General features: G+C 36.3%; 1 protein-coding gene across 9 annotated transcripts in view; it reads right to left on the bottom strand.

Annotated features, from left to right (window-relative positions):
* The window catches only part of CDH18 (cadherin 18), a 536,769-nt gene that overhangs the window by 448,134 nt on the left and 61,993 nt on the right, over positions 1-26,642 (bottom strand). The window contains exon 1 of one of the 9 annotated variants that reach the window (XM_042806881.1): positions 15,302-15,382. The exons of the other annotated variants lie outside the window; for them this stretch is intronic. The gene's annotated coding sequence lies outside the window, so the exon portion shown is untranslated. Of the gene's footprint in view, positions 1-15,301; positions 15,383-26,642 lie in introns of those variants that run through there. 9 annotated transcript variants of the gene reach the window in all.

The raw sequence follows: 26,642 nt of genomic DNA, 5'->3' as shown, positions 1-26,642 counted from the left end.
ATGTGGTCTTGTGCAAATGGTATGAAGGATGGAGAAAAAGGGCTAATGGTCCTTTTTATTCCTTTCCATCCAATTTGTGTAAGAAAACCTTAAGTATAATAGTTTCATATATGGGCCAGTTCCTTTCTATTTTTGAAGGCATCTTCAACAAACTGGCACATAAGAAAAGTAGGCAATTTTCAAGTCTGAGCCATGAAAGATCTACTCATATCAACACTATAAAGTGGCATAAAAACAAAAGGGAGAAGTCGGATGTTACCATCAAATTCTTGATCACTCAGAACGGCATGGTGAAGCCGAATCTGGTTGGAGTTTCAGCCTCCTTAACAACAGCAACAGAAAAAACCAAAAAAACAAAAAAAAAAAACAAAAACAAAAACAAAAAAAAAAAAAAAAAAAACAAAACAAAAAAAAAAAACAAAAAAAAAACACCACAAACAACAGAACTTTGAAATAAAAGATTGATCTTGTCAACAAAATTCCCATTACTCTTTATATCACACAAACTCCCTTTCCCCCCTAGGGACATGATATCTGATTTCCTCTCATCTAACTCCTTCTCATTACCATTTCTCAAGTAGAAAGATCAATCTAGGTGTCTTTCTCAGGGATTAAGACCAGCACTGCTCCTTTCTCAGCAACCTGGTAAGACATCAGGCTGCTACAGTCAGCACCCGACAGTGGACCTCATTGACCCAGGCTTTCACTACATAAACCTAGCTGCTCAGGATTGATTTTTAGTGACTAACACAAATGACCTCTGATGCAATGTTATTTATAAGTCTCAAATACTACAGTCCATATATCAAATGCGAAGTTTGTATTAAAATACAAAACAAAACTGGAAACATGAACATCTACTAAGCAAGTGTTATCAACAAACCTTCAATGTGTATTTTCAACACGAGTGTTCCTAGGGATTTACTACCTATTATACTGCCTAGCAAAGCCACACATACTTGCAGGGAAGCTTCTAAAGGAATTTCCTTACCAAGAACCAGCAGATAGTTAAATCTAGGCCTGTAAAACAGAAGTTACTGTATATGTAAAACTGATTAAAAGGCTCATTAAGAATCATCACATATTGGTATTCAGAATTTGCATTTATCTAAAAATAATAGAAGTATTCATGTTTTGCATGTAAGAATTGTGCTGGCTTTCAGTGGTGGGGGTTTTAGTAGTGGGGGAGGGGGCTTCAGCAGCAGCCCCTATAATAAGCTTCTTGAATGCTCCCCTGGCTCCAAGTAGGACCTGCCTCTAGCCAGGGCTGAACCAATTAACAATGGTGGTTGTGTCTCTGCAAGAACATATTTAAGAAGGGGAACCTGGGAGAGGCTTGGTGGGGACTTGTGAGGAGGAGTTATGAGAAGGACAAACACCGAGGTCAGTGAAATGAAGGAGAAGGAAAGCAGGAGACCCCTGTGTCCTGTGGGGAGACAGCAGATCCGCCCACCCTGCCACCCATGGAGGTCCGCAGTGGAGCAGAGGCCGACCTGAGACCTATGGAGTAGCCCACACCAGGACAGGCAGCTGTGCTTAAAAGAAGCCAGGACTCTGAGAGGAGAAGTGCTATGGTTTGGTGCTGGGAGGACTGCAACATGCAGGGGTGATGCATGCTGGACAAGCACGGAAACAGCTGCAGCCCGTGGGGAAGACTGGTGCTGGAGAAGGTTTGTGGAATACTGTCTACTGTGACAGGGGAGCCATGTGGAACAGGGCAGGAATGTGCAGTGTTCCCCCACCTCCCAAGAAGGAAGGAGCAGTAAGCTGACTAACTCACATCCCCTGCCCCCTGCGCCACTGGAGGATGAGGTAGGGACACTGGGAGAAGAGCTGAGCCTGGGAAGAAGGAAGGGTGAGGGGAAGTGTTTAGGGTGTGGTGGTGCTTCTCACTGTTCCACTTTGTTGGTTGTCTTTGTTAGTGTTTGAACTAAAGTGATGTTGTTCCTTTTTCTTCCCATAAGGAGTCTGTCTTTTGCCTGCGATCCTAATGGGTGAGTCCCCCTCCCTGTCCTTATCGAATTCCTGAGCCTTTTTGTTTATTTTTTTCCTTCCCATTCCTGAGAGGGGAAGGGGTGAGTGAACAGCTGTATAGTGCTCAGTTGCCCTCTGCGCTCAAACTACAACATAAATACAAAACATTATAAGTTATATATGTCTTTTCAACCACACACATCTTGTGTCTTTTAGAAAGCCCAGAAAACATTTTCAAAGAAGGTATTTGCAAGCACAAAATCCTCAAGGAAATTATTATTTGTATTCAAGAATATAAATACCTGGATAGAAATTAATTCTTCCAACTATTTTTAAATGCAAGATAAATGTGTATACTTGTACCAAAGCCTATTTAGTAGGGCACACACTTTCACCTCACATTCATGGATCCACTGAATATTAACATGGGCTAAGTTCATCAAATAGCCCTGCCTGGATCCTACATGCCTTGTCCAGTCACCAACTCAGGTCTTGGGTCCTTGAAGATGCCTCCCTCCCCTCCTCCTACTTGACAGATATCCTGGCTTCAAATTTGTTAGTGAGTCCCATCTCTGCCAGACACAGAACAAAGAACAAGGTCACACAGAAGATAGGTAGGAACAAGTTGGTAAGAAGGCAGGACAGAATACAGTAATCAAGCACAGGGCTGGGCCCCACAGGTGTATTGTCCTGTTGCTTACACACAGCTGGCACTTTTTATCTCAACTCCTCTCTGCTCTCCCATGCTTGCTTTTCTTCAAACCACCTCAGTCCCTATCTTTCCCTTCCTTTGGCACTTCTCCTAAATATCCCATAGTAAGTTCTACACATTCACACAGTCCCTTCAGAATATCCCTTGCAGTTTTATACAATCCCACAAGCCTCCTCAAAAATCCCATAAGAAATTTGCTCTTTCTTATGAGGCCCAATAAAAATCTTGGTTTTCCCTTCTTCTCATATACAAAGTTGTGTTTGATCTTCTTCAAAGCTCTAAGTGGTCCCTCCAGTGGTCCACTGATCAGTGACCAGAGAGGTATGATTTTTGTTATCTTCTCTGTTATCTGCTCTTCCTTAGGGTTTATGTATCAGGGTATCTAATTTGTTACTTATCCTGCCTCTTGTCTTTCTCTCTTACACAGATGAGCTATCAACTATGTGTTCTGACAAACCCCATATCCTTATGTTAGGTTTAACAGACTAAGTTACTCAGCTTCAGGGCATCAGCCTTGCACTATAAACACCGCTATAAGATTAAGGGTGTATTACCAAGTTTCTCTTACAAAATTGAAAAAGGAAAAAAAGTCATGACACATCTGTAAAGCACAAATCAGTAAGAATTAATTGTTTCAGTTATGTGAGTATAATATAGTATTTCTGCTTCACACACAAGCATGCAAATGAAAGCTCCAGTCTATTGTTGAACCAAACTTCTCTGACATGATAAATTATTATGAGTGACAGGACAGATGTAATTAAAGAGGAAAAAAATAGATCCGACTGTTAATTCTTGGGCACAGTGGTGTAAGAAGGCAAAGTATTATCTTGCTATTAGCCTAGATTATCAAGTAAATGAAATAATACTGACAACACAATCCTGTGTAAGTTACTCCGTAATTTTTAAACCTTCAGGTGATTACCAATCACCTTTAAGGCTGGGCAGATAATTTAAATCCCACAATTTCTGTGAACCTAACAGCCACATATTGAAGACACATATAAATCAGTGTCCTTATTGAGGAAAGGTAGGAAAACCACAACTATTTTATGCTTTTAATAGTATATGGCTAATGAGTTAGGCTACAGCTAGCAGTCAGCCTGTCATAAAGTACATGCTTAGCTCCAAAAGAGTCTATGTTGTGTCTTTTCATCAGTGAGAACATCACAAGACACATGGGTGAATTTGGAGTTGCTGCAGCAAAGGATAGAGGTGAAATGGAACTAATCTGTACCAAAAGAAGTTCCATTAGTTTTGCAGTTCACAGAATTTACCTTCACAGTAGTCACAGAGAGATAAGACCAAATTATTACTAAAAAAAAAAAAAAAAAAAAAAAAGGTTAAAATGAATTACTTTTTGTCCTTTACAAATTTATGTCAAAGATTGGTTTGGTTTAGTTTGAGGGATTTGTTTGCAAATGGTTAAATCACTGCAGCAGAAGTTATTGAAAAGCATATCAACCACAAATTAAAGACACCATAAGCTCAATTTCCATCCATTTCATTATCACTTAGCTTCCAGCATTCTGATACACAAAACCAACCATATAACCCATCTGTGTACATCTACACAGGTATTTTTTCTGTTATAGCATTACTGCCTCTTTACCTTCCATTATAGAAAGTGCAGAGGATAATAAAATAACCATGACTCCTCAGCATTACAAATCCAGTTGTTTGTTCCCTGTATTTGTACTGAGATACGGAACAGGTGACACAAAAATTCACTTATTATGTAGCTGGCATAATAGAGAACACATTGTCTGGAATCTCTAAACACTAAAGGAATCAAACTTTAATTTTCCTTTTATCACCTGAAAAAAGAAAAAAGGGGCTGATGTCATGAAGTATGAAATTCATTGTCTGATACGATCTAGGTTTTTTTAAAACCCAACAATATATTTCACAGCTACAGATCTTGGCTTATTTAGGAAAATCAGGATTAGAATATGTAATGTTTGTTTAAATTCATGCCCTGTCTCTTCTGCTTATAGTGATGAAATAAGATATAGTTCTCTTCAGCAAATTTCCTTTTCCTGTTTAAACTGCTGATGTATAATGAAATGTAGAGAGTTTGAGCATAAAGGGTAAAGTAAGGAAAGTCTTTTGTAAAGAAATAAAGCAGTATACTCAATGGAGGCACTCAAGGGTAAATCTGGCCACACTCTGGAGTTGTCAATAAAACAAAGACAGTTGAGACAATACCATTTATTACATTCTGCTGTCACATATCCTGAAGCCGTATGAGACCAAGCTGTGTTTTAAAAAGTCCTGACATAAGCAGCATTTGAGGGCATGCCAACAAAATCATATTTTGAAAGAGTTTCAGGTACTTGATAATTCATCTTCTTCTAGCTAATGAGAATTATTTGGTAATGCTGCTATACTTTGGGAATAGGACTGCAAAACATTTAGTTGTGTTGTATCAAGTAGACACATACTAAGATTTAATTCAGTACAAAAATAACAATAAATTGTTAGTTTTTCAGCATGTATTTATTAGACAATTGATATTAAGTGACCGCAGCTGTTCTTGCACAGAGCCCAAAAGACCTAAATGAACTCAAGATGACCTTGGGAGTTCTCTTCCTCTATACTGATTTATAGCATACAATTATGACAATGCAGTTTGTAGGTTTGTGGCATTTCTCTCACCATGCTTACCCCTCTCCCAAGAGGGATGAGACATCATCCACACTAAGTCCTACATGTGAGATTTCCCTAGCTGGTCTTTTCTAGACAAGTCCTTTATAATAACAGTGCTTGTCCATCTTAACAAGCATCCTCAACAGGACATACCACAACAAAAGCAAGCAAAACCATCTTTGTAATTCTGATCGTCATGCTCTAGCATGGCACTATTTCCTCTACCTCACATTTATGACCAGTTAGATGGAGCCATTCCTGTGTATTCCCTTTCAAATTTCTTCACACACCTTACTGATCAGCCTCATTTGGCTCCTCACTTGCAGATTCTTTCTGGGCAAAACCAGCAAATTCCACTACTTATCCAGTAGGAATTATTGGTATTTCAGCATGTGGCTGTATTTCTCCCTATTGTAACTCCAGAAGCTGCATTTTGTGAGCTATCCTTTGTAGAACTACAGGCCATAAAAATGATACCAAGGAAAACCCTGCCTTCATATACTATTGTTCTCTCCTTTGCTGAGTCAGTCAATCAGTAAATAAAACTATTTGAATACAGCTACTGAGTCTGAAATTTTTCAGTTTTAGTTTGTTGTGGTTCCTTTTCCCCCTAAGAGATTTCCTATTTTTTAACAGTTTCATAACACAAAGCAACATCCTATTATTCTTTTTACATATTGTACATCTCCAGAGAGGAACCTTGTTCATAAGGCTGGAATCAGATTATTTCCAGATACATGTAGGTGTAGAAATTAAGTTTTTTTTTTTTTTTCTATTTAATAAAAGAAGTAAATAGCTAACTTCAGAGGGTCAAATTACTGTTATAAATCATGTTAATCTGTGATTCCTTGTAGAGGGCTACCACCATGAAAACTGTATTTGACAACATTTGTACATTCTAGGCCAACAATCTCCAACCTGTGGTTCAGGGGCTATTACAGACTGGAGAAAGATCAGCCCTGCAAAACACTTTGCACCTGGGAGGTGGGAAATTATGCACACAGACAGGTGGCCAGCCACAAAGGATAAGATACCACCACTACAAATAAATATTCAAGCTTATTTGATTTAATATCTGGTTAGAAATTAAAAACATGCTTTCACAAATCACAAAAGAGTTCATTATGAAATGTTAACAGTATATAACAAATTAATTCATTGCCAAGTGAAATGTGGCAATACAGACTTAAGATAGTATGTGGGCTTTCTCAGTAAGATTTAGAATACCTTTACCTACAACAGATTGAGAAGTATTGTTATAGGCTGGTGTGGAATAAGCTTCCTAGTAAACAGATAGCTTGGACTCCACTGCTTCCTCCTCCCTTATTCCTTGAAGTAAGAGCACAAGCCACAGTTATCACCTCCATTATCACCTCAGTGCTAAAAGCACACATACTCTACACTGTTCACCAGAACAGGGCTGTAGGCTAATGTCCTGGGTTTGAGTGAGTAGTGGGCTTGTTTTGGTAGCAGGGGAGGTGGCTACAGGGGGTCTACCCCTGCAAGAAGCTTCTCGAAGCTCCCCAGGCTCCAAGTCAGCTCCACCTCTGCACCAAGGCTGAGCCAATCAGCTGTGCCTCTGTGAAGGGACCTGGTGAGAAGGAGTTGTCGCAGCTGTGTAAACACCAAGGTTTGTGGAGGAACAGAGGAAAAAAGGAGGGGGGAAGGCAGTAGCTGTCTTGTTTCTTGACACAAACTAAATCTCATTATGCTCTTCTGTAATTAGAGGTGCTGTCTGTCCAGGAAGCTATACTGAAAGTACACAGTACAAGAAAAATAACATTGTTTAGCAATTTTCATCATTACAAGGGAGAGCTGGCCAGGCACTATAGAAAAGTTTCAGTCAAAGCCTTGCAACAGAAGGCACAGATCATCCTCACACAACCAGCAACTTATAAGTTACACCTTTCACCATATCAAATGATCAGCTTCTGAAAACATTAATATATAACTAGTTGTCCTTGTTTGAGCTTGAATAGAGTTAATGTTCCTTTTCAGTATCTAGAATAGTGCTATGTTTTGGATTCAGCATTGGGTTTGGTATGAGAAGAATGCTGACAGCACACTGATGTTTTCAGCTGCTGATGAGATTTCAAGGACTCTCAGACTCCCCATGTCCTGCCCATGTGCAAGGGCACAAGAAGCAGGGAGGGAGCATGGCCAGAGCACCAGAACCAAATTGGCCAATGAAATATTCCATATCATGTCACGTCATGCTCACTATATAGAGGAGGGGCAATCGGGAAGGGGCGCTCTCTCTCGCTTCCAGGATTGCGATTACAGAATCTTGATATTTTGGGATCACTAGCTGGGAACAGGCTGGGTATTGATCAGTGGGTGGTGAGCAATTGCATTGTGCATTGCCTGTTTATATTTTCTACTGCTGCAATTGTTTTAATTTTATTACCTTTATTAAACTATTTATATCTCAACCTGTGAGTCTCCTCTTAACCCTCCAATTCCCTCCCCCTTTCCCAGGTGGGTGGGGGAGGGTGGGTGCTTGGCTGCCGACCAGGCTCAAACCACAACACTAGTGAAACCTAAAATAACAGAAATTGTTAAATATGTCCTAAACCTGGCACATTTATAAATTGGAGGAATTTCCACCAAGTCTTGCAAGTAAGCCTTTATTTACCTTCAATTTCATAGAAGCTCCATTTGCAGATTTTTCGTACAGACCACAGTCCTTTGGAGTCTCTTTGTAATCTAGCATTATTTCAAGAACATGCAACAAAAAAATAGGGCTCATTGCCACCAGAATAATTCACATGGCAGTACAGCAATTTGGTTTTGATCTTCATCTTTCCAAGAGGTCTCTCCCAGGATTAACTAATGGAAAATATCTGCAATTATCTATATATAAGGAGACTGGCAGCACAAATAAAACACAGAGGCCCACTGTGCTGCCACCCACAGAGCAATCCCTCTTGCTCACCTTTTATTTCATACATTTTTCTTAAGAAAAACTCAGACTGAAATGAGGTTGGACTGACCATGCCAGTTACCTGTATGCAGCCTTAGGACTGTCTGTTGTGCTGTATTTTTTCTGATGGGTTTTGTAGCACAGAGAGACAACGATTATGAGGCAGTACCAAAGAAATCCAAGCGATGTGGTTCATGGACAGAGACAGAAGTGCCATAGCTGGAGTTAAAATTGCAAAATAACTGCAAGACTGAACACAAGGTCCTGGGCACACCACTGGTGGAGCAGAGAGAGAATGCTGCCTTAAAAAGCACAGCACCACTGCAGAGACATACTGGAAAGGAGATCCTGCAACAGCAGATTAATGGTCCAGACACAGCAGTATGTAGGTGGTGTGGGCAGCAAGAAAGGGATATCTTTATACGAGGAGAAAGAGAATAGCTGCACAGTGACCTGAAACAGAGTATTTTGGCAAATATCAAGGTGAAGTTTCATCGAGGTAGCACATGATCAGGCTCAGCAAGGAGGAAAAGATGCGTGGCATATGGAACAGCACAAACAGAGCCCTGTCAAATGGTGGCATGTTATGCTCAAATGGTCACAGTAAGTACCAGGCCATGCTCTTTAACAAAGACTCTCTTCTGGTGTCCCTAATGTATTTGTAAGAGAACCTTGCTTAACTTGCAGACAAAGCAAGGCTTGCCATTTAACATGCTCTGATGAAAAGCATATAAATGACACAGCCCACACAGGATAAATCTGGGCTGAAATGAGGGAGAACATTTCTCCAATTCTCTCTCTTGACCCCTATCACAGCTAAGAAAGTTACCTTCTTCTGTCTACTTATTTCATATTTAACTGATGAAAAATAATGAGATTAAACAAATTTGCAGATAGAAGTGCTCCAGCTGATCAATCTGAACAGTAAGATTTGTGTTTGGAAGAAATCCTAAATATTTACAACATATAAAATCATGAGTAAAATTCTCTTGTTGTTAAGAGCCTACTGCATCTATGGCATCCTGCTGTACACTCAGTGCCAATGTCTTCATATAGTCTTATGTGCTTTCTGGCACTCCCCATCATTAACTGGTATTACAGAAAGTAAATTACATTCTCTATGAAGTATTTCACCCTATGACTCATCTTCTGCAAACTTTAGTGGTTTTGAAAGTCTTTTGCATAATGTGTGCTATAATTCATATCTAAAATACTTAAAATTCACAAATCCAGCCATCTGCAGTCTCTGTTTTTCAAATCACTGAAAATATTTTTAAATATATGTGCCAGTAGTTCTGTATTTATAAAACAGATAAATATACTACATTCAAAATAAATTTAGAGAAACAAAAACCAAAAAGACTCACACAAACTTCCTTTATGGTCCTATAAACTATCTTTAGGATGTATTCCAGTAGTTTCTGTTTTGTGTGTTTTTTTTTTTTTTTTTCTCTCTTTGTATGATCAATTAAATAAAAGCTAAAGTTATTTATCAGTTACTAATTAAAATGTGTACATTTAAAAATTTATACTTATTAATATATAAAAAATGCATTATATATTAAAAAGCACAGACGTTCTTATTTAAACAGCATCTAAACATGTATTGTAATAAAAATAAAACAGATTTCATATCTTCTAAAAATAATAAAAGTCTGCAGAAAGCTGGCAGAACCAGTGAATTTTCCCTCATTCTGCAGCTGTTGAATGACCAAGAAATCAGTCAAGTGAAAGAACTCTCTATTTGATACAGAAACAAAATTCTGTGAGGAGTACACGACCTCTATCCTATCCTAGAGTCAGCACTGTATAGTTAAACTATTTTTAACCCAGAGAAGACTACCTCATTGGTGTCACACTTAGTTTTTTTTTAAGCTACCATCAATAAAGTTCAAGGATATTCCATAATTTTTGTGCAACAATAGGGGTTTAAAAATAGTTTGATATTTCTTAAAACAAACAAACAAAAACAACCAAAGAGCAAATAGTGTAGTTGTCAATTATTATCATTTAATCAAAATTGCATAAACGATATTTTGCTCAATATAAAAGCATTTATTTCAAGATCTGTAAACTTCTGACAGCGTCTGCTCAAGTGTGGATACCTTTCTGGCCACACGGAGAAAATTATGTCAAAAAGAGAGCAGAGATTCCTCTGCTAGAAACACTTTAGTCCCCCACAGTAGTGTGATTGTGTAAGTGTATGACATCACATTGCATGGACTGAATACCAAGATTGAGGTCTGATACTCTAGATATTGTCAGTACAGATTAGAGTAACAAAGCAAAACCTTCTGGTGTTTGGTGCCAAATTTATTTTTATAAAACAAAGCAAATAATTTTGTTGGAGACCATCAAAATTTATCAGATGCCACATGTGGCTTTGTCAATGAAAAAGAAGTCAAATCAAGGATTTTAAAATTACTGCCATACACACCACTGATTAAGTAAGAGTAATATATCCATCTTAAATTTCTGGTGTTTGTTAATCAAGTTACTCCTTTGTGTATTCTATGACCACTGAAACAGTGGGGATAGATGCATTACAAACATTCCTAAAAGTAACAGTAGTTCTGAGCAGCATGTGCATTGTATTGCCCTACTACCCATATGTCGTACTAGAAGTGGTATGAGCACTAAAAGTGAATGATACCCTTGTTCTGTGCTAAGTACACCGAAATATATCCTTCACGATAATTCGCAAGAGGTAAATTACAGCTTTAAAATTACACTGCCAAACTTCACTTTGGGTGAAGCTTCTTCAAGGCTGAAACCATTATAAATAATTTCAGTAGATTTTTAAACTGCTCCCCAACCCTTGTTAAGGTTATCCCAAGATATGGGAACAAAAACATTATCACCAGGACAAGCATATTTTATATTGTCATTTAATAATATGATACATAATAAATTGGGAAATTAATTTATTGCTTTGGGAGAATAAGTAATATTTCAAGTAGTCTGTGTTTATGAATATGATTTTCAGTTGGGAATTGTAGAATAAAATATTAGGAACAAACTATTTCAGTTAAAATTGCTCTACAGTCATTGCAGTGACATATTTAAGAGTGACATGTTCAAATGATAACCCCAACAAGGGTTTAAAGACTTCCAGTGATGAGCTGAGGTTGCCCCAGGACTAAACACTATGATAGTGTGCATCCTCTGAAGATTAAAGTTGTATCAATTTAGAAATACATCAACAAGATAAAATAAGGTTAAAATATAACAGCCTAAAATTCTTTACATTGCTTAATGCTTGGTTAGAGAAAAGTGCTCTGTTTTTCAAGGCAGGATTTTCCTTTACTATTACTGAGATGTGATATTCATGCTGATAAACAATATGAAAGATGGATCTTCCAGAAATTATTACTAATTTTCAAAAGATGTTCTCCTAATCTGAAGACTATGTACTACTTAGAATATAAAATATTGTGAAATGCTTTATCTCCTGTTTCACAGACATTTTAAAAACTGTTCACTACAAAGTGGAGAGAAGTGGGGTAGAGGGGCACATAATCAAAGCGATTAGTGGGATTAAGTCCTTTTAGACTTTTTCATTGCCTTCAGGGAAGCATACTAAATAGTTCCATGTATTCCAAAGTATTCCTTTTGCAACTCTCACCTGAGAGAATACATTGCTTGGCCAGAACTAGAAACTTCCACCAATTGCTCCTGTGAGAGCAATTGCTGAGGTTTTCACAAAAGGCTAAACAATTTTCAAGGAATGATAATAGCCAAACAAATATTTTTCAAAACTTAATATTTTAAATGAGTTCAACTTTTCTGTCTGCTTTGAGACCTAAACCAAGTGAAGTGGCTTAAAGAAATCTCATTTAAAATTCAATATACAGTGTGATGAAACTTGTAAAGGTGAATGTTTCAGATTCTGAAATCAACAAAAGGAATAATCTTAAAAGCACAATTCTGCTCTTTGTTGACTTTGCAGTACACTATTTAAATACCTGGAATATAATTGAGGTACTGATCCATTGCTTTCAATCCTGAAGTAAACAACTGGTTTTATACAAATAATCTAGTATTATTTATCCCAGGTTAAAAAAAAAAAATAAAAAAACAAAACAATAGAAAAAAAAAGGCAAACATGGCAACACTACACTACATTGTATTCTAACTTTTCTTTTGATTAAACATGCACATCCTGATTCCACATTGGGTAATTCCTCTAAAGTCATATCTTACCAACTGAGCAAATAGCGCAACAGGCTGTACAATCAAAGGCATTTTCTAAATCTATAGATATCCAAATATACAGAAGAAACTTAAGTAGGCAGAATGGGAACATGTTTTAAGACTGAGCAGTTTTTCAACATAGTTTTAAAACAAAGAGCAAAGAACATCAAAAAAACTATGTAGCAATTACAAAGTAAAGAGCTGATCTAACTAACAAAAACCTAGGATAATGAACAGCTCAATGTGAAGTTTGTCCTACTAGATGAAAAATGGTGTCAGGAAGAACAGAGGACACTTTCTGAAGGAAAGTGGCAAAGCCAGTCTCAGCATAAAAGATTAGTTTTCTTTCACTATGGAAACATATGATTCCTTCAGGACACATTTTTCTTGAAAACAAAACCCAGGAAAATTAAGAGGATCCTTGAAGAAAGATAATTCTTGACCATGTAGACTATAGGTATTGTTGATTATTGACATGTGCTGTAAGTACATCCCTTCCTTTAAGATTTATTCTTACTTAATTTTGAAAAATATATCTAGTTGTATTCATAGAGTAATAATGTAATAGATTAATATTACAGGACATTACAGAATATATGCTATAGAATAGTTTATGGCAAAGTAAACACATCTTTAAAACAAATACAGGTGACAGTTTTATTTAATTTCCTTAGGTACCTTAACTGCTTCAAAAGATGTGACAGTTGATTCACACCTCCATTAATTCACTTCAAAGGCTAAGAACTTACAACTTTTCTTGATAAATTAAGACAACGCTATTAATTTTAATATCTATAATTTACAGCCCCTCTGACTTTTCTAGATCAAATGTCCAGACAGCTGGCATTCAGAGCCCACTAAAATTATATTTCTGTACTGATATATATGAAAGCCACTGTTCATATAAGAGATCTAAAAGATGTTTTATTTTCCTAGTCACCTTTGTTTTGAAAAGCTATGCAATTTCTGTTGTTCTCTCTTAAATAAAATATATTCTTCAACTAAGACTTGTAATTTTCTTGAAGTCCAAACTCTGTATGTGTTCAAGTATTTGGCACTGGGCTGAACTGGAAATAAAAGATGCACTGACCTGATAAGAAAATCCAGTGTATCTAGTATTATTAAAAAAAAAAAAAAAACTTGAAAAAACAGAGCCTCATTTATGTTCTTTTCAACTGTTGTTATCCTGTTAAGCTTTGCTGTATATTTATGCATCATTGGAATGCATCCTTGGAAATAATTTCAGCCAAACAAGTTTTAGTCAAAACGACAAGAGCCTTGTTTCCTGTGGTTCCCTCTCTTGTTTGAAGATTGACATGAAACAGAGATGTGGCCACTCCTTAAAAAAGCTTACTACTATTTATTGACCCTTTGCATTATATTTTCTTTAATACCAGTGACAACTTGCATGAAGCATGATGTAGCAGAGAAGACACCACATAAATCAGCTACCTTATAATTAGATGCACTTGAGAACACGTATTTCCTGAAGACTCTGTAATGAGCCCTGACCTTCCATGATGCCCTTCCAGTCTTCATGCTCAGAATTTTTCCAAAGAAAGTTGGTGAGGAATTGGGGCAGATGGTGAGTACTTGATGTCTCTTTTCCCAACATTCTAGGACAAAGTTAAACTCAGCAACTGGAGAGTATTCTCTAGTCTCAGAGTCTAGATGTAGCCACACAATCTGGGAATATAACACTTAAAATTGGTCATGATTTCTCAAAAAACATTTCATGGTCTTCTTCTACAAACTTCTCTGAAAACTGTCATTTTTTTTATATCGTAACTGTAACGTTAGTGTGCCATTCACAATATATGCAGTTAAGAAGTGCAATCACCTAATAGCACACCTAAACCTGTCAGGACATTTTTTTTTTTTTTTTTTTTTTAAGAATTTATTAAGTGTTTAGGTGAAGGAAATGCATTCCTAATCATTTTAGTGAGTCCTTCAAATGCTATGAGTATCATCTGTATCCACAGAACACTTTCTCTAAATAATTGCCTTTCTAGCAGCATCAAACAATGGGCCAAGGGGCATGCCTAAGCACAACTGTCTATTGTGTTTGTAAGAAGTATAATAATCTTTCATTTATAGGTAACATGGTTATTCCTTGATCAGCCATACAGCCATTACAGCTGAGTGATTAAAGAGCAAAAACATTTTTTTTTTCTTCCATGTTGCAGAATTTGTTTTTTTCTTGGTGGTCTGAAATTTCTTCACTATTTCAAAGTTCTTCAAACAAAATTTTTTCAAAGAACAAAATGCAGAAATTCAAAACAGCAGCTGTGGTATTTAGCTGCATTTGGTTTACTGAGTCACATAGCATCAGTTCTCCTTCCCAATTCATCAAGACACCTACATTTCACCTCAGTGACAGGACTCACTTGCTTAAAGTAGTCAAGCTGTTAATTACTAAATATCCATCTTTCCAGGTAGTATAGTTAAGTGTAAATTTTATATACATATTATACTAGCATGAATAAAAGGAAGATCCTCAAGATGTGGCCCTGGTACTGAAGCAGAGTATTAACATGGAAAAGACTGAGGCAATCACTGCCTTCTGTGTCTCAGTTTTCCGTGCCAAGGTTTTCCTCAGGTCCCCCAGGTTTCCACACCAGAAGACTGAGCTCCAGGGGGGAGAAGTACTTTGGTACTACGGGAAGAGTAATTTAAGAACCAACATATACAAGGCTGAGACCAGATGGGATGCATCCACAGGTGCTGAGAGAGTCACTTAATGTGAGATCACTCTCTACCAGTTTCAGTGTCATAAAAATCATCGCTTGTCATCAGGGGAAAGAAAAAAAAAAGATTCATCCAGGGAACTGCAGACTAGTCAGGCTCACCTCAGTCCCTGTGAAGGTTATGCAGCATGGTCATTTATGAGAAGTCATTTTTAGGCACTTGAACAAGAAGGTGGCTGCATTACCAAAAGCATAGTCAGTGGTCAAGGGCAGTGATTCTTCTCCTCTACCTGAAACACATGAAGGTAAATGTGGAATATTATGTATGTTATATCCAGTTTGGGGTGTTCCAGTGCAAGAGAGGAATAAAAAAAAAAGGAGAGAATCACATGGAGGGCTACTAAGGTAGCAAGAGAGCTGGAGCACATGAAATAAAAAGAGAGGCTGAGGAAGCTCTGTTTTGCCTTAAGAATTCTATCAAGGGATCTAACTGCACTCTTCTGCTAAACATGGGCTATAAACAAGACTGAACCTAACTCTTCTCAGCGGCATTGCTTTGGGGCTTGGGGGGAATTTTGTGTTTATTTTGTTTTGGTTTTTTACTAGACACTGAAACAGCTTGCCCAGAAAAAATGTGGAATCTCATTCATTGGTGACATTGAAAGTTTGACTGAACAAGCCCAGAACAACCTGACCAAACTTTGAAGTGAGCCCTGCTTTAAGCAGGCTAGTTGACCTTCTGAGATCCCTTCCCACCTAGACACTTCTGTGATTCAAACCTTCTGTCATTATAATGCAGAAGTTTCTAAAAGATATACCTGAATTGTGAAACCAAATCCATAACAAAGGTGACAACTGCATGTATCTCTTCTGTTATAAATGGCCCTGGAATAAGATGCAGTAGTATTTATTAGGAATTAGGAGAGTATCCTTAGTGAAAGAGCTGAGCTTTCATTAATGTCAGTCTGACATTTGCAAAATTGATTTGTTTTGACATTTAGAACACTTCTGTTGTAGTGTGGACTCATGTCTGACATTAAGCAAACTAAATTACAGTGGTTTTGCTTAAAAGCTTCCCATAGAACATTGTTATTTTACAATGCAGATGACAACTGTTCTAGCAGAAGCAGGCATGTTTTAAAAAACAGAGCAGGTACATTGACTTATCTAGAAACAAAATCCTTAAATTAAGAATATCTAAAGCATTAAATGTTAGTCACTGAAAATAAATGAATGCTCACACAACTTGAAAGCTTATTCATAAAACTTGGAATCCAATTAAAAGTTTGAGATAATGCATCAAGAGCCTTATCTGCATTTTTTTCTTAAGAGAAAAAAAAAAAAGGCTTATATCTTTAAAAAAAATAAGAATAGCCTGAGAAAAAAGCAAGAGACACTAGCTCAAACATCTGAACTCTTCTTTTAGTAGTGCTACAGGTCTTTTACTCATCTTGGTTTACATTTGAAATGCATAAACTGATCATATAGGCAAAACAGATCAAATTAAAGTGAGATGGCTAACTTCCCTCTGAGTGAATTTTAGATCTGAATGTTCATCTAAGATTAAGTTTTGTAGTTTTCTTCTGGTACACTACAGTAATGTGGTTTGTTTTTTTTTTTTTTTTGATTCAGTTTTCTATTACTTAATTACAAATGTATAACAAATCACAAGGTTCTTCTGGAATTTATATCTGAAAGGTACATAATGGAGGATCAGAGTTTGTAATCCACAGTATTATATTCCTTTTCTTACAGATTAAAAGTCTAGGAACTAAGTTCAAGTAAATTTTAGGATTAATCATACATACACTGAATATCTCAACAAGAAGAACTATTCCAACATGTCTTCCTTTTTTCCCATTTTTATCCTCCCATGGTAAAGGTGGATGATGGCATAAGAGCACCACCACACATGACAGCAAACACTTGGAGAACCCCCACGCTTTGTGGGCTTCGCAGTTAACCATAGCAAGTTTCTGTTCACTGGGTATCTCTGCAGCTCACCCTCTATCATATATTAAGCAACATACTCCCTCCTATTTTTCTGTCATCTCAGTAGCGATAGCAGAGCCAGATGGAGCCTTTCATCCCCTTTCCTTTCTGTATTCTCTTCCACATTGTGATACTTTGGCTTGTTTGCCAGTTTTTCAGGATTTCCAGATGGTCTCCCAGGACTCTGCTAGACAGATCCAAAACTGCTTAATTTCCAATATCAGTTGAAATCAAACTGATGTGGCCAACACATATAGTACACTTGTAGATGTTAAATGCCTTCACATACTCCTTTCCTAAACTTTCAGCTCAATAATGTCAATACCACATAACTCCATGAAGATTTATGCAAAGCTGAAAATGCACTTCCATCTATTTCTTTCTTTCCCAAGCTAAACAGAGCAAGTGAGCAAGCATGTGCATGGTATTATTTCAGATGATGATCTTTTCCATATCTTTTAACTTCTGTTAAATAGTGCACTCATATTTCAAAATGGGTTTTGACATAAACATGGTATCCAAGATGAACTCCTGTCATCAGCTTTATGGCATTTTCCAAACTGTTCTGTCTCCACCCTAATATTGCTTTTTTGCTCCTTCACTAAACTGTCCTCTTTGATCTACAGACCTTTTGCATAATGATTACAATTAAGTTTAACTTACAATCTGGAAATATATATAAATAACTGAAATTATCTGTTCTGAAGTAAACTTCATTTCTCTTGTCAACCCTATAGACAACCACCACACTGTGCTCTTTCCTGGATCATCTTTTCCAGACTTAACGAAATTAATGATTTTGAGAGCTATGACTTCTTCCCTTTAGGATATTCTCTTTTTTTTTTTTTTTTTTTTTTTTTTAATCATAAAGCAATAGGAAATATCAAGCCTATAAGAACTCAAATATCACATATTTTATTCTGAGGGACAGCTCTAGAACCCACATTATCTGTAGTCGTTCGGCTTTACTTCTCTTGTTAATGCAACAGAAACATCCTAACAGTCTATGACCCTCTAGCAGACTTGCCTCTAAGTCAGTTCATTGGCAGGAACGTACATATAATTTTGAACTGTATGTACAAAAAAAAAAAAAAAAGAAAAAAGACCTTTCCTATTAAAAATAGATTTTAAACTCACAATTGTATTTTTTTTTCCATTAACTTTGCATAGGTCCTACAGTAAAAAAAAAATAAATGTTTTAAGCACTGTTAATTTTAAAAGAAAACAAGTTGAATCTTATTATTCTTGGATAACTGATTATTGGTTTTAATGCCTTATAGACTATTAAGATTTTTTTTTTTTTTGGGGGGGGGGGGAAGGGGCACATGGAATGAAACAGCTCAAGGGCTGAAATACATGAATTTGCATTCTAATACATTTCTGCTGATTGATATGTCAAGCCAAGGACATCATAGTAAGTTTACTTAGTCAGAATAAACCAGCATTTATTTGTGAAATTTCAGTTTAAGAGAGAAAAGACTTCTATCAAAGCTATTTTATATACTTCCTTTAGTTGGTATTTTGCACTACCAGTGTCATGACTATAACTAAAGTTCAGGGACATCTGAAACCTTAAAGCAACATTATTAAATATCAGTAGGTAACTCTATTAAATTGATAATTAACTGTGCCAAGAGGAGTTTAATAAAAAAAAAAAAAAAACACACAACTGCTTAAGATTTTTTGCTAACTTGCTGTTTTCATTGCTCACTAATGAAGACATAAGAAATCAGTAGTCTCAGCATCACTTCTAACAGTGTTAAATCATTGTCCTTGAGAAGGCAATTACTATAGTACTTAATATGTGCTTCTATTGATCTGAAAGAGCAGTACCACTTATATTTTCTAATCATGCTAAGAAATCCATAAACATTAAAAATGTTCCAAATTATGCACTACTGGTTTCCTTGCCATTTTAATTTCCAGTGACTAATGAACATGAAAAGCTAGGGAATGATTTCGAAGTCCACAGGTAATTACTGGTGAGTAAACTGGATCATTAGTCTATGGCTTTTACACTGAGTAGACTGCTCAGTACACGATTGGCATTGTTATTCAGCATTTGCAGCTGCTTTATCACAGAATCAATAAGAATTTGCAATCCATCAAGTGGGCAAATTTTGGTGCTTTGGTATCATATAAAATGTATATTAATAACATTGCATTTGCATATAGTACTGTCTTTAGTGAAGTAGCACGTTTACACCCTGTTTAATAAATGGATAATATCTTCAGGTTAGTTAAACTAACATGCTGGACTGTAGTGCTTGATTTCTGTGTCTATTGGTAGGGGACGCATTTACACTTTGTTCTAAAAATTTATGTTATAAATGAAATATTAATGCATCTAGATCTTAAAAGATAGTTTGTTGTTGTTTTAAAAGTATTTGCCACTCCCTGAACCCAAACACTTTTAGGAAGTGTCTCCAGTGCAAACAATGATGCAAATACATCTGAAGTGAGCCTCATATTAGCAGACCTGAGAGCAAGCAGCTTGCCATAAATGCACATCTGCAGTGCTTGCAGGAAATAAATAATACAGATATGTTCAGCCTTTGCTTATATTTGCCATCACACTGACGCTGCTTCACAAAGCAATCCTCAACAATGAAAAAGCCTGATATAGTTGTTTCAAATGCGCATATACACTTCCTACATCAGAGACACAAGTTTAAGCCCATGTGCATTATATCTATAAGGAATAAATGTCAGAAAGAGATACTAGCATTACAGTGTATACCCCTCTTTCCAGATCCAAGCCATAAGCAATTACATGTTTTCAGAGTCAACATGGTTACTGCATTAACTGCAGAAGGCTTGCACATGTTGCTTGATTAAAGACTAGTTTCCATTTGAGCAATGTCCCTCACAATGGAAGAGATTCCTGGATCACCTCACAGACCAAGAGGGGTTCCGGCCTACCACCTTCCAAATAAAGGACAGCTTTTCTAGACTTTTTTTTTTTTTTTTTTTTTTCAGATTTTAAAGATATCAGTATTATTTAGCTCATGAAAAAAATAGTCAACTGACAGAACTGAAACTCATTAAAAAATTATATCTGAAAAGTTTCTGTTGAAAGACAGAATTTTGGCAAAATAGATTTACCAAATCCAGAATTTGGGAAAATTTCAATTAGCTTTGAAACAACGAAAGTCTGTCATTATTCCGTATCATAAAATCATTATATAAACATAATATACTGACATTTTAGTAAAGGTGTATGGGAAAATAAAGAAAGGTATATTTGTCTATAACTTCTAAACTTATAGAGATGCTAGGTTTTCAGCTAAAGATGCCATAATAGATACTTTCTTAGATGGATTAAAAGTGAGTAATCTCTGCCTCAGAAGAAAGCACACAAGAGACACAGATGTATGCACACTCAGTTTCTGAACTTTCTTTTCAATTTATCCAGAAAAGGGAAGGTTCACTTAAGTATATCCACGTGAAGAATTAGGTAAGAAAACAATACCCCAAAATCTATACCAATGCTCTAGTCACAATGCTGTTTCTGGAAAATGCTAATACGTCTCTGAGCTCTCCACATCCACTAATAGGATTCATAGTAGATTACTGCTTATCAAAACATTTACCTATTCATGAAATGCCAACATGGTATCTAAAAGATCATATGGTAAATAGAACCAATTAAGTATCTCATATGGAAGACCCAAAAGTTTTATTATATACATGAATGCACACACTCAAAAATAAGGAGGGAAGAAGGGGGGACAGTGAGAAAAGGCAGAGACAAGGCTCACATTCTCATCATATGAGCAGGTCATCAAATAAATGTATAGACAAAGCAAGAATTTTCAGTGCTATAGAAGCTGAATGCAAATGACGATAGAATTCGGAAAGATAAGTTCTCCACACAGTTTCAAAAATATCAGTTATTCTTAATGCTTCTTCTGAATGCATAAGCAGTAACCTCTTAAGTACCATGGGAGACTAACTACAAAAAAGTAGCAGAATAAGAGGAGACATGGTGAATCAGTAACCAGATGTACTTCACAATGACCTACCTTGCTCTGCAGTAGAAAACCCAGAGTCAGGGACTCTGAACATTCCAATAGGAAAAAAAAAAAAAAAAAAGCCTTATTGAAAACCTCTTCTCTAACAAAACCAGATTCTATTCCATTGTGGTTCTTTCTTACTAGAAACAAAGTCAATGTGTTTTACTTATAACAAAAGCTAAACTAAAACCATAAGCCTTGATTTTAATGTACTTTGACAGCTGTGTGAACCACTAAAACCATCATTCAAAAGATAGCAAGAAAAATTGCCAGTTCTGATTACTGTGCTTTATACAAACACTAGGCACACATAAATGAAGTTGTGTAGCATGTGAAAGTAGACAGGAAAGTCTCCTGAGTTGTCTAAATTAAAAGCCAAGGCAGCAGCTATTTGAGAGGACAGTATAAAACATAGCAAGCCCTTCAATAAAAAGAAGGGAGAACCTGTATTAGGCACATTTCTGACAACTAAAGGGTTTGAGTTGGTCAGCTTTGCAGGATGTGCAGTCCTAACAGAATGCAAGTATGGGTTTTCACAACCAAGAACTTATTTTCCTCCCACTGATAGACTTCAAGGGCTTCAACAAACTCAAAGCCCCCACCACTCTCCAGGATAAGAATCCCTGCATATTACACAACTGTTGCAGTTTGTGGAACAAGCCAAAATGGTTCTTTTGCATTTTTACACCATCAGATCTTTTCTGCTTCCCCTCTGAGACAGTTTACTGACAAGTGATTTTCAAAGTAACTGAGAATGGCACAAAAATGACAGTCGAAACCAAATAATCCTACCAACTCCATACAACCAAAGTTCTCCTACTCCAATGTTGAACATCAGTGTCAGCAAAAACAGAACAAAGTTCAGTCCCCATGTGCATTTCATGCTTTTTTTCTTACCTGAAAATTACTGCTATGATGCCAACTACTGAGAATCCTATACTGAATTTTATTATAAAAACACCTTTGTTTTAGAGGGTGTCTTAAGATAGCACATAGGCTATTATTTACTTGATGAATTAATACCGAAACTACAGAGAGGAAAGTAAATTATTTTTGTCTAGAGAAATAGATTAGAAGAAAACAATATTATAATAGGTAATACTATTATCATGAATTATAAAATTTGAATACTTTATCTTTGTTTATTCAGCATCAGAACTAACAGTAAAATGTTTTACTGAAAAGGAAGAAATAGTGATATGTACATAATGTACTGGGGGAGAATCTTGACATACATTTAAAGTCTGCACATCTAGTTAGTAGGAATTTGAAAAACAGTAAAGTAGAATGTTTTCACATTATGGTGTACATGTAGAATCAAGACATTTGGAGTAAAGAGATGTGGTTCAAACCTATTGAAATTTTTTTCCTACTCTAAAAAATTCAAACAATTTAATTTAATACATGATATTTGAAGATCACTAAAAATACAGGCTACTGTAGCAGAAAAACAATGATCAAAATATGTAACCAAGCAGATAATTCCAATGGTTTAATATGCATTGATATTGAAATAAAATGAAAGAGAAGGGGAAAAACATAGTACATACACAGAGCAGTTATAGGAGGTGGGGAACTGGTTCAAAGCACATGGAAACAGACAGGTTACTATTATGGGAATTCTTGTTAGTCCCATAAGAAATCCACTATAAGTGTGATGAATTTTCCTGTAGATAAGTTTCCTGAATAAATCAACCTTCTGAAAATTAGCTTTGGCCTACTGCTACCAACTTGCTTCATTTGCCAGCTTTGGATACTCAGCACTGCACCACTCCATAATGCCTTTTTTACATGACAGGAATTTAAAAGGATGAAGAGATATTAATAAAGTCACTCAATAATATAGGATAGTCTTTAATTAAAAGTAAGGAACTCTAGAATCAGTGTAAAATGACAGACACCAGAGGCCAGATTCAAAACTGACTGACCCTAACACAAAGGTCATTCATTTCATGTCTTGCTTTTATCTCTTTAAACCTCAAAATACAGATCTTTTATCAGACTGGATACTTATGATTATATTCCACTTAAAAAAAATAAAGAGAAATATTGCAATGAAGATAAAAGCAGCAAACTAATCACTTTAACATTTTTTATGTATATCGTTTTAAGAATATTTATAGTAATACCTGTAGAATAGAATTTTAGAGACAGAAGAATGGCACAAAGAACCAAAAAAGGCTCTAGACTTGTCCTATTGTAGCAGGTGAAAGTTTGAGTGACCACTGAGAAAAACCCCTAAGGCCAGCATCCCTTTCAGACCCTTCAGGTAGGGCTACCGAGTTGCTTTCTCAGACACTTTCTGGAAGATTTGTTTGTTCGGCTTTGCTCACATTCCAAGCTAGCAAAGAGGACACCAGCCAACCCTGCTTTAAAAAAACGTACACAAAACTATGGAGACATATCACAGAAAACACAGTTAGTCTTTTAAGCCCAGTGGCATGGCTCCAGTAATCTTCCAGATCAGATAAATTGAAGAAAACATAGTTCCTTCCATTAAGCCAATGGACACAAATTCCAAGTACATATGAAAAGAGATTGTGATATAGCTGGTATCTCAATATGGATCTCTTTCCTAAACCAGTATATCTTTATTTAGAATTTTATATTGCTAAGTATATGACAGACCGGGATTTTGAAAACTCAGCTGATTATAAAGTAAAAATGCCTAACTAAAAAAGGCAAGGTTGCCTTCTAGATAAAAGGAAACTCCATGCTTTGCTAATAACTAAACACAAACCTGCTGAACTTTTGATCATGTAAGGAAGTCTTACATTGCTTCTGAAGCTCATTAAATTGAAACTCCTACAGAGAACAAGTTTTGGGTACAGTGGCTTAACTGCAGCGATTTTAACTGTGGTTCTTCCTGAAGTGTCCAAAATTACTTATGAAACAGTCTTACTGTTTTAAAAAAAAAAAAAAAAAAAACAAAAAACCAAAAAAACCACACACACAAAACAATACCAAAAAATCCAACCCCAAATAAGCAAACAAACAAATAAAAACCGAAATATAAACAAAATAGAAAGCCACTGCAGTCTCAGCAGAACAGCTAATTTTCTTTGCTTTTCCTGTATGCATCATGCATCCTCACAGAATACTGGATGAACTTAGAGCTGCTGGTGTCAGGACACATTGTTAACCATTGCCAATTATCTCCCTTTCCACTAGAGGGAATGGAAGTTGAAAGCAGCTGGCACTGTAGAAGACTGGAACTTTAAATTAGGCATAAATTGCAATGCAGTAGACAGAAATTGCCATCCTAACAGTCTTAATAAATACTGGCATGTACTGAAGTGCCCACTTCCCACTGCCTTCCACAGACAGTCTGGCACTCCCCGGTTACCATGGCAATGGCCGGATCTCTCCCATCACACCATGCTCCCATTTTAAATTCTGCTGCAGCACTAAAGAATCATTTCCACTGCACAGCAGTGCACGTTTATTACTAAAGAATTCCACTACTATGTTGTCACATTGCAAGGTCACAAAAATAAGGAAATTTACAACAAGAATTCTGTGTAATTTTCAAGTGTCTGCCTTACAGATATCAACATCAGAAACAGTCTTATGAATAGAAAACTGCCAGCGACATTCTAGGTAAAAAGAGAAAATACACACCACTCCTACTTCACTTTTCTGTGGTGAAAGAACAGCTATTCTCAGTTGTTTAATACATAAGATTTTATGAACTTCAATGGTTGAAACTGCCTGTATGGTGTCATTCTTGCACACTTGGAAAATACAAGCTAATGTACAGAATACATCGTGGTGTTATTGAAACCAATATTAGACAAAAAGAATATATGCTTGCTATATGAGACCCATGAAGCCTAGATATTGATATTATAACCAGATTCTCACATATTCCATGGTCATGAACTGCTGTGTTTGTGACTGCTTTAACGGAGAAAGCAGCTGAGAGGTTGAGCAGCAAGCATAATATAAACTTATCACAGGAAAAGACAAAAGAACTAAAGTCAGTGTACACCTTCCTGCTATCCATTCATCAGTCATCTCTGAATTTACATGATTTGTTACAGAAAGTTCAGATCACATCTAATTGCAATAACGATTTTGGAATTAAAAGAATGTCCTTTAGAAACATTTATGAAGTGTCATCCATTGCTATTTCTATTCTTACATAACTGTAAAAAACCACTTCTGCTGCTACTAAGGGTTAAAACCTCCCTTTGTATTTCACACAAAAATATACGTGTGTGTGAAGTGACTGGATCTCTAGCAAGGCTTTAATTGCTTGAATGAGTAGACTGCAGTAAGTAGCATGAATATAAGCTGAGATAGAATATCTGCAGTGCTTTTGTTAAGTCTTCCTCAACATTTTTTTCAACACTGTAACAGATTTAGCATTTTGACACACATACTAGACACATATCATACTTATTTACTAACTATTCCATGTTTTATCCATCCACTTCTAGTGGGACTTTAATTCTCAGAACAAGGTAATTGAACTCAGAACTTCAAACATTACTAATTTTTATGTACTTGACCATGTTTTACCATCCCTGTAGCTTCTAGAATACCTCATGGGTTTGTTGCTTCTCATGAGTTCCTGTGGTGTCACATGTTAAAAGCCACTATATATTACAACTCTTTAATGACATGACTCAGAGTTTAGGACAAAATCCTCAGACACTGTTTACTTAAATCACCTCATGGAAAAATCCAACAGTCTGATCTTTTATACTGATGATACAGCAAAATTCAAGAAAAAAAAATGGCTAATTTTTATTACCTTATTGGTACATGGAGAGCTGTATTTCTCAAAACAGCAGACCAACAAACAAAAAATTTCTAAAATAAATACATAGGATGCTACCTTCAGATTTCTATTGAAGCATGAAGCAAACAGGTGCAAGTCCTAAAACAGTCCTATCTTCAGAAAATTGCTGCCTCCAAACACAGTCTTAAATCCTCCCCTTAGAATAATTTCAGCTTTGTCTAAAGAGACATTTTGAAATTTAGTCAGAAGCTGTTATACATAGGCTCATACACTTACTCAGATGGTAAAAATTGAATATTCAGATCCATCCTTTGAAGAGATTATATCCAGACACATATTCTCCCCCTATATCTAAAGGAAGAGCTTGAACTTGAACATAATATTTCTCATGGTGCGGAATCCTTTCCACCACTTGCATTCTTATGGGGTTTTTCTTCTTTTATTTTTTTTCTTATCTTACTTCTCCCCCCCCCCCCCATTCCTGAGTGCAGATAACCAGAACAACAGGTTTAGGTATCTCTTCCTGATTGGTCTACCACCTGATGGCAATTATATTCAGCTGGAAGACAGGAAATGATACATGGGAAGCAAACTAGTTTGAGTGCAAAATATAAATTGAACCAATACTGTCAAATTCCTGGTCACATATCCTTATCAACAGGTTATAAAAAATGTAAAGGTACTTCCTAAACTCCATCCTCATTTTTGCATCTCAATAAAAGTAGTCTGTATTTTACTTACATTCTTA

The sequence above is a fragment of the Tyto alba genome, unplaced genomic scaffold, assembly GCF_018691265.1.
Source record: "Tyto alba isolate M040663 unplaced genomic scaffold, T.alba_DEE_v4.0 Super-Scaffold_48, whole genome shotgun sequence".
NCBI classification, from domain to species: Eukaryota; Metazoa; Chordata; class Aves; order Strigiformes; family Tytonidae; genus Tyto; species Tyto alba.
The sequence above is the reverse complement of the archived record's forward strand: the minus strand, read 5'-3'. Positions and strand labels throughout refer to the sequence as shown.